This window comes from Actinia tenebrosa, unplaced genomic scaffold, assembly GCF_029948245.1.
Source record: "Actinia tenebrosa isolate PJP-AT-01 unplaced genomic scaffold, QUT_ActTen_1.0 PGA_scaffold0__85_contigs__length_37466705, whole genome shotgun sequence".
Classification (NCBI taxonomy): Eukaryota; Metazoa; Cnidaria; class Anthozoa; order Actiniaria; family Actiniidae; genus Actinia; species Actinia tenebrosa.
The window spans coordinates 26231185-26240897 of record NW_028292569.1 but is presented as its reverse complement, the minus strand read 5'-3'; the positions used below and the strand labels follow the sequence as shown (position 1 = coordinate 26240897).

The 9713-nt window shown below is 34.9% G+C and overlaps 1 protein-coding gene and 1 long non-coding RNA gene across 2 annotated transcripts in view; one reads left to right on the top strand and one right to left on the bottom strand.

The window, feature by feature from the left end:
* Positions 1-388: 388 nt before the first annotated feature.
* LOC116292510 (uncharacterized) overlaps positions 389-9713 on the top strand; it is a 34157-nt gene continuing 24832 nt past the window's right edge. Inside the window, exon 1 of the mRNA XM_089037896.1 lies at positions 389-532. The gene's annotated coding sequence lies outside the window, so the exon portion shown is untranslated. The remainder of the gene's footprint in view (positions 533-9713) is intronic.
* On the bottom strand, positions 7471-8048 carry LOC148913956 (uncharacterized). Its single transcript, XR_016121010.1, has 3 exons — positions 7951-8048; positions 7763-7837; positions 7471-7659 (listed from the first exon to the last, which is right to left on the bottom strand). It is a non-coding gene; the product is annotated as an uncharacterized LOC148913956 (long non-coding RNA).

The following is a 9713-nucleotide window of genomic DNA, read 5'->3' as shown; positions in this document are numbered from 1 at the left end:
ACATTAGAGATTATCCGGTTTAATCTGCGTTCCCGTTTTTTTTTTTCGAGTATTGTAAAGTTGTGTGAATTTTTCAATAAATTCTTTTGTCAAAACCACTTGCAATCTGATTCATAGCTGAGCGCCTTGCCGCCGGTTACACCCCTCTAACCCTAACCCTAATTCACCTGTCCCTTACAAGTTTTTCGAGAACCCTCATTAAAGTGAATGAAGTAAAGGTAGAGAGACCGTCAGAATACACTAGAGTTTTGCTTTTTGCGGTTACTGCATTGCTTATTGTTTTTGTATCATCCTAAGTATAATAATTAATATTATTGTAATATTGATGCATTTGAATTATGAATAAATGTGATTTAAGAAAAGTACCTACAATATTAATTTTCAGCATGAATATTTCAATGTGATCTGAAGAGCACACTAAAGCATAGTCAGTAAAGGTTAAGGTTGATAGCGGTGGATGGACCTTGCCGTGCACATTTAAAACACAAGACCGTGTAGTCTTATAAACAGTTTGTGCGCAACAAAATATCAGGTAAATATATATCTTTTATTAATAATAATGATAATCTTTATTCACGTGTCAATACACTTTAGCATGAATATACTAATTGAGGAAGTAATAATAAAAAAAGAAAATATAACAGTTATCAATAAAATCCATATTAACATTAATATATAAAATTTTAAATATCTCAAATCTATAAAATATCTTAAGATCTACGAGAGTGCTAGTAAATATTAAATATAGTTGAATGGTTATTCGTAATAATGGCCATGTATACCATACCAGTAAATCAATATTAAACCACAATAGTCTTAGGTTTTTATTTAAATCCTTCTTCAATCTTGTATGAATTTTGGAGTATTATGAAACAGCCAATTTAAATCGATCTAACTGGCAGGTTACCCTGGCAATTACTTCCCCGCTACGCCACGTGGAGGCTACCGTTCTTCGTAGCAGGCACGCCACTTACACAAAGACAGAAAAAACCGACTGATAGGCAAACCACACACAAAATAGATACGCACGTGGAACAGAAACAGAAATTAAACTGAAACAGACATTTAAAAGGAATGCACATTAAACCGAGACACACATGCATCTAGCTTGGCTGTGGTACTGTCCAGGGGTTCCCTGTCAGATGAATATGATGTTATTATTAGAATGGATAGAATGAAACTATCATCTTATTCCTGTCATATATAGTATGACGAAAACAACAGCAACAGTAACAATGATAAAAGCAACATCCTAAAAATCAGAAACAGCATTATTGTTTACTTACATCTTCAGAATAAGGCTTCAAATCTATGGTTACTTTGTAGTGCTTGGCTGACACTTCACTGGTTAGTTTTCCTTGACTTATAAAATGATAAAATATATACTTTAAGCTATGGGTAAGATAGATGAGTCTTGATGAATTTCAAACAAGAATGAATTTATCAAAGAGCAGTACCTAACGTTTTTGTTGATAACTATCATTGGCAAGGCTTTATTCTGAAAAACACACACTTAAAGATAGTCAGTAAAAACGCGAAACGCATCTATCATATTCTATTTCTTCCATTTTTCCAGTCCATTCTCTCGAACCTGCTCAATTTGTCCAAAATGAAAATAAGTGTTGAAATTCAAAATAAAAAAATTATAAATTGTTCCAAAAAACTGCGAAGTAACTTTGTATTAAATAATCATAAAGCTAAACATACCAAAGGCATTTAATTTCTTATACCCCTCTTATAAAATGTGAAAATTCTAAATCACATAATACAGTTATTCATCGATACCATGCCCAAGTAAATAACATTTCGGTATACATCGTATCATTCGAATGTGCTAGCACAAGAGAGTACATAATTTCTTCATTCGCAATGCGCAACTAAAAATACAATGTCCATCGTTTCCTTGGAATATACCAGTACAAAGCAGTATGCATCGTGACCATCACAATATGTTATTGCAAAAAAAGTACACGTCTTCATTTATATATTCGCTATAAATAGAAGTTCTATATACATCGTAACAATCGCATATGCTGTTGGAAGACCGTTCAACCTCGTCGTTTATATCATCCGCAATTAAATTACATTGTGATATATATAGTATCCATCGAATACCACGCTGTTGAAAGATACTACACTTCTTCATTTATAATGCACAATTAAATGACATTAAATAATATGCAGTTGCAGGACGGTCCCCTTCTTCATTTCTATCATTCGCAAGAAATTAAGGCTCAGTATACATCGTAGCCATCGAATATGCGCAAGACAGTACCAAAGGCAAAACATACCAAAGGCATTTATTTTTTTAAACCCCTCTTATAAAATGTGAAAATCCTTAATCATATTATAATACAGTTATTCATTGATACCATGCCCAAGTAAATAACATTTCGTTATACATCGCATCCTTCGAATGTGCTAGCACAAGAGAGTACATTTCGTCATTCGCAATGCGCAACTAAAAATACAATGTCCATCGTATCCTTGGAATACACCAGTACAAAGCAGTATGCATTGTGACCATCACTATATGTTATTGCAAAAAAAGTACACTCCTTCATTTATATAATCGCAATTTCATAGAAGTTCAATATACATCGTAACAATCGCATATGCTGTTGGAAGACAGTGCACCTCAGCGTTTATAACATCCGCAATTAAATTAAATTACGATATATATCCATCGAATACCAAGCTGCTGAAAGATACTACACTTCTTCATTTGTAATGCGCAATTAAATAACATTCAACAATATGCAGTTGCAAGACGGTCCCCTTCTTCATTTATATCATTCGCAAGAAATTAAGGCTCAGAATACTTCGTAGCCATCGAATATGCGCAAGACAGTACACTTCTTCATATGAATCCTGCACAACTAAATAAGAGTTCAATATCTATTTTTTCGAATATGCCAGTACAAAACAGCATACATCGTGACCATCAGAAGATGTATTGCGAAAATGTACAGATCTCCATATATTCCATGCACAATTAAATAACATAATATACATCGTATCTATCGAATACATTGTTGAAAGATGCTTCACCTTCTTATTTACAATGCGCAACTAAATAACACTTCAATATTCATCGTATTCTTCGAATATGCTAATACATGTATTTGTAACTAAGTTAAAGTTTGTTAATGTCGTGCGCAGGTTTCATAATGGGGAATGGAAAATATCGCAGTTTACCAATTATCTCGTGGATCGCATATGGACGTTACAGTTTTAGTTACGTGTCGTGCGAAACAAAACAAAAAGTAGTACATCGAATGGGTCGAATATGCTGTAGCAAATCATAATACCATGTCCATCTAAAAAACAGTTTAATATACATCGTATCCTTGGAATATGCTTCAAGAAGACGTTAAGCCTCTTCATTTATATTATACACAATTACTGAATAACAGTTCATTATCTTTTTCGAATATATCTTTCGAATATGCCTTGGCAGGAGTGTACTCTTCTTCATTTAAATCCTTCGCAATAAATAGCAGATAAATATACATCTTATCCATCGAATACATTTTTGAAAGAAACTGCACCTCCTTATTTACAATGCGCAACTAAATCGTCGTATCCTACGAATATCCTCATACATATATTTGTAACTCAGTTATAGTTTGTTAATGTCGTGCGCAGGTTTCAAAATTGGGAAATTGAAAAAAACGCAGTTCGCTAAGTGTCTTATGGATCGAGTATGGACCTTACAACTTAAGTTACATGCCGTGCGAAACAACAACAACAACAAAAAAAAAAGGAAATAAAAAAGAAGTACATCGAATCGGTCGAATATGCTGTACATTTCATGATACCATTTCATCTTAAAGAATCTTTCGAATATGTTAAAATAAGACAGTAAACGTCTTCAATTATATATTACACAGTTATTGAATAACAGTACGACATATTTTTGTAATATATCTTTCGAATATGCCTTGGCAATAGTGTACACTTTTTCATTTATATCGTTCGCAATAAATAACGGTTAAATATACATCGTATCCATCGAAAACGCTTTTGAAAGATACTACACTTTCTCATTTACAATGCGCAGATAATTCAATAGACATCGTATCCATCGAATACGCTAGAAATTATATTTGCTACTCAGTTAAAGTTTGTTAATGTCGTGCTGAGGTTTCATTATGGGGATTGGAAAAAATCGCAGTTCACTAAGTATCTTGTGGATCGAATATGGACGTTACAGTTTTAGTTACATGTGGCAAGAAACAAAAAAGAAGTACATAGAAGTACAAAGAAGTACAAAGATAAGAATTAGAATAAAAAAACAAGGTTTACCGAATTCAAAAATAGCGAATTGCGTTGTATTTATTAACTTAACTTACTTAAATTCCTTAACGAACTTAATTACTTAAACTTAAATTTCTCCGACGATGAAGAAATCAACGATTAAAATGAATAACTTACGATCTGACCAAAACATGTTCTTGTATGGTTAATGTTGTGAAACAAGCTTGACCCTAAAAACGCCCATTTGGACTCTGTGTTGTAGAACAATGATGAATATTTTTATGACAAAATATATTTCATGAAGGTTTAAAAGAATAATGTTCCGAGGGTTAACGAAAGATGAAGATACTGGTCGAAAATAGGTAGAAGGAAAAAATGATAGACTTACTTCTCGAATGCCTCCTTGGTCATTTGGTTCCTTGGTTCCTTGCTTTGTAGATTCCTCGCCTTCATGATTCCTTGATTCCTTGGTTTCTTCTCTCCTTGGTTTCTTTCTTCCATGGCTTCTTCCCACCTTGGTTATTCCATCCTTGAGTATTCCCTACATGTTTCCTTCCTTCACTGCCTAATTGCCTTCCTACTTAACTGCCGTAGTGGCTAATCTTCTTTGCCACGTCTTTCACGACGTCTCCCTGAACGCAGCGACAGCATGCCCGAAAGAAAGGCATAAACTATCCCCAAGGCCCGGCAACCGGGGCGGCGTCCTTCGTCGAGGCATTCGCTGCAAAGCTAGGCCTCTCCGCGACAGAAAGTCACAGTTTAGCCAACGGCGATGTCGGCGCAACCGCTTCTTAACTTTATTTGGTTAGTGTTGAAACTCGTGGTTTGAAGCCGCAATAAATCCCTCGAAACAAACTCTTGTGCTCGCTTCGAAGTGACCTATTGGGCGCCATTGCCTTTTTTTACAATCGTCTTTTCAGCTAATATTTACTACGTTTGCCTTTCCCAACAAGGCTACTTTGGATTCATGGCTGATTTCACTTTGTTCCCTTTCAGCCCTTTCATGAACTCGTGAATTTCTGTTTACTCATGCATTTAACTTTCATTCATTTCAGTCGTTTCATACTTCGTAGCCGCAGCCTTATTGTCTCAAATCTCCCCGAACGCATGGCCGGCATGCCTGAAATCCAAGAGGCTTATAGTATCCCAAAGGCCAGGCAACCGGCGCGGCGTTCTTAGGCGAGGCATTTGATGCAAATTTACGCCTCTCCACGACAGAAAGTCTGTTTGCCCTTGCCCTTTTTTGACAAACGTCTTTGTAGCTAGTATTTACTACTTTGGTCTTCCCAAGGAAGGCCAGTTTGGATTCATGGCTGATTTCACTTTGTTCCATTTCAGCCCTTTCATAAATATATGTTATGATTATTTCTTTTTTTTACATTACTAGTATGTGGTATCTAGTAATTGTAAATAATGAACTCCGACAATGAAGAAATTAATGTTCTAAATATATAAATTACGATCTGACCAAAACCTGACTCAATTAACCAACCAAATAATACGCATCCTTATTATCGTTATCTCCCAGAAGGTATGGCCGGCATGCCCGAAATCCAATTGGCTTATATTAACCCAAGGACGGGCAACCTGCGCGGCATTCTTTGGCAAGACATTCGCTGCAAAGCTACGCCTCTCTCTAAGTCACAGTTTGGCCAACGGCAATGTCGGCGCAACTGCTTCTACATTTTTTTGGGTTCCAATCGAAAATACCGGGTTTGAAGCCGCAATAAATCCCTTGAAACAAACTCTTGTGCTTGCTTCGAAGTGACCTATTGGGCGCCATTGCCTTTTTTTACAATCGTCTTTTCAGCTAATATTTACTACGTTTGCCTTTCCCAACAAGGCTACTTTGGATTCGTGGCTGATTTCGCTTTGTTCCCTTTCAGCCCTTTCATGAACTCGTGAAATTCTGTTTACTCATGCATTTAACTTTCATTCATTTCAGTCGTTTCATGCCTCTCTCTAAGTCACAGTTTGGCCAACGGCAATGTCGGCGCAACTGCTTCTACATTTTTTTGGGTTCCAATCGAAAATACCGGGTTTGAAGCCGCAATAAATCCCTTGAAACAAACTCTTGTGCTTGCTTCGAGGTGACCTATTGGGCGCCATAGCCTTTTTTTACAATCGTCTTTTCAGCTAATATTTACTACGTTTGCCTTTCCCAACAAGGCTACTTTGGATTCATGGCTGATTTCGCTTTGTTCCCTTTCAGCCCTTTCATGAACTCGTGAATTTCTGTTTACTCATGCATTTAACTTTCATTCATTTCAGTCGTTTCATACTTCGTAGCCGCAGCCTTATTGTCTCAAATCTCCCCGAATGCATGGCCGGCATGCCCGAAATCCAAGAGGCTTATAGTATCCCAAAGGCCAGGCAACCGGCGCGGCGTTCTTAGGCGAGGCATTTGATGCAAATTTATGCCTCTCCACGACAGAAAGTCTGTTTGCCCTTGCCCATTTTTGACAAACGTCTTTGTAGCTAGTATTTACTACTTTGGTCTTCCCAAGGAAGGCCAGTTTGGATTCATGGCTGATTTCACTTTGTTCCATTTCAGCCCTTCCATAAATATATGTTATGATTATTTCTTTTTTTTACATTACTAATATGTGGTATCTAGTAATTGTAAATAATGAACTCCGACAATGAAGAAATTAATGTTCTAAATATATAAATTACGATCTGACCAAAACCTGACTCAATTAACCAACCAAATAATACGCATCCTTATTATCGTTATCTCCCAGAAGGTATGGCCGGCATGTCCAAAATCCAATTGGCTTATATTAACCCAAGGACGGGCAACCTGCACGGCATTCTTTGGCAAGGCCTTCGCTGCAAAGCTACGCCTCTCTCTAAGTCACAGTTTGGCAAACGGCGATGTCGGCGCAACTGCTTCTACAATTTTTTTGGTTCCAATCGAAAATACCGGGTTTGAAGCCGCAATAAATCCCTTGAAACAAACTCTTGTGCTTGCTTCGAGGTGACCTATTTGGTGTCATTGCCCTTTTTTTACGACGTCTTTCATCGGCACATCTTCACATCTAAAACTTACTGAAATTACTATAATTATGATAACTATTTAACTATCTATTATGACTATGTAATAGCTATTTCTTTTTTTATATTGCTAAAATTTGGTATCTAATTATTGTTAAATTACCCCAGTGATGAAGAAATTAATTATCGAGATATATAACTATCTGACCAAAACCTGACTCCATTAACCAACCATTGCGCATTATTGTTCTTGAACCATTCGGAGGTGCATTCTTGTGTGGTAATGTTTCATAGAAAGGTCGAACGAACAACACCCATGTAGACTAGACTTACTTGTGGAGTGGTGGGGAAGGATGAGGTCCAAATCAAGCTTTGTCTGTGGTACTGCCCGCCAGGGGTTCCCTGTAAGATGAATATGAAGTTATAATAAGCTAACAGCAATATCAGAAGCAGCAGCAATAACAACAGCATTGTAAAAAAAGAAACCACATTATTGTTTACTTACATCTTCAGAGTAGCCTTTAAATCCACAATCACTTGGTGGTAGTTTCTTGACATATCATTGCTTTTTCTTGAATTTCTAAAATAATAAAATAGATAATTATTAAATTTATAGGTAGAATATGTTTTATAAATATAATTAGATAACAAGATTATTGATTCAAATAGGGTAAAAAAATCAAATAAGATTACCTAACTTTCTGTTGATATATGTCATTGCCAGTGATTTAATCTGAAAACACGCACACTAAAAGATAGTCAGTAAAGACACTAAATGCATCAAATAGATTCTACTTATCCTTAATACTTCTCACAATACCGATTTAAATCCAATGCGGCTGCTATATAACCTATATATACTATACCTTTATTATGGACATCTTTGAAGGAATTTGAAAAGAAGTTGAAGGCATACTTATTTAGGCAAGCCTTTTTTATGTAGTTTTCACGAATATTTGTTCATGCTTATATTTTTATATTTTTATTTATTTATTTCTTTTTTGTTCAAGCATATATTTTTATAGTTATTTTATTATGAATACATTTTAACTTATATTATTCATTTTGATCGCTTTTAATTTTTAACTACAAACGGAAAACTTTCAAAAACAAAGCAACAGGATATGAAAAAAATGTTAGAAGATAATAGTCTAAACCATGCAAGCAAGCAGGCAAGCAGGCAAGCAAGAAAAAAGCTAAATAAACAAACAAACTGAAATATATGCATATATTAGACAAACAAATTAAACATTAAAGAAACAAAGAAACAATTATAAACTCATACAAACAAATAACAGTGATAGAGGTGACCACCAAAAGCAACTTGCATCCATTTCGCACCATCTCCAGAACCAAACTCATTTTTAGTTTTCCGATTCCTTGGAGGTTTTTGTCATTAGTCTGAAAAAGATAAATTTCTATAAATTGCCCTATTTCTGAATCACTATGACGTCACTGCTTGTTTATGTGGGGGATAGAATTGCCAAATTGAATTGCCCTAACCCTGACCCAAAATTTGCTCCTAGCAAAACAATTTCATCTAAAATGGCCTGGTTTTCAGATTTAATATGTGTTAATATGCACCAAGAAATATTCTGAGAGTTTGCTGGCCTTATTCTACTTGACTTCGTGGATTGATATGGGTTTTAGAACAATTTTCGATGAATTTGCGTTGATTTCAGACCCCCTCCTTTGCATTTAAACATTAGATTGTTTTGATGTCACGTCATAGTGAAATAGGGCAATTGAATTTATACTATACCAACTTTTATCTGTAAAATGCTGTTTATCAGCTTATCAAGTTATTTTTGCGTGTACAAATCTTCAAGAGTTTTGGTCTTACAAAAAATGTATTGACTTACAAAAAAATGTTAAAATTCACCTTAAACGTCTTCAAGCTTCTATCTTTTTCTGTTTTTCACTTCTTCATTTTATCTTTGGAAACCAAAAAAGGTATTGTCAACATTGTCTGATCAGCCTTCAGCAAAATAAGTGGGTATTTACCCTCTGGTTACCCCCCAAAGAGGCAAAGTATTATGGGGATGTGAAAGTAGAGAATAAAATAATTAATATGTTAAATTTTTGTTAAGGAAAAGATACTGTAACTTCAGGGGTCTACTTGCTTCATTGGATATTCTTGAATATTTGAATGGTAAAAAGTTTTCATATATTCGCAATATACTAATGAATCAATACTGAAAATATAAAGTTAGAGGTGGCATCAGTCAATCAATCAATCAGTCAATCAATCAATCAGTCAATCAATCAATCAATCAATGATTGAAACTATATAAATGTACAGAACTAAATAAATGTTTGTAACTAAATAAATGTAGAACTAAATAAATGTAAAGAACTAAATAAATGTATGTCACTAAATATTAAAAAATTAAATGTATGGTACTAAATATCAAATGTGTGGCACAAAATATTAAATGTGTGGCACTAAATATCAA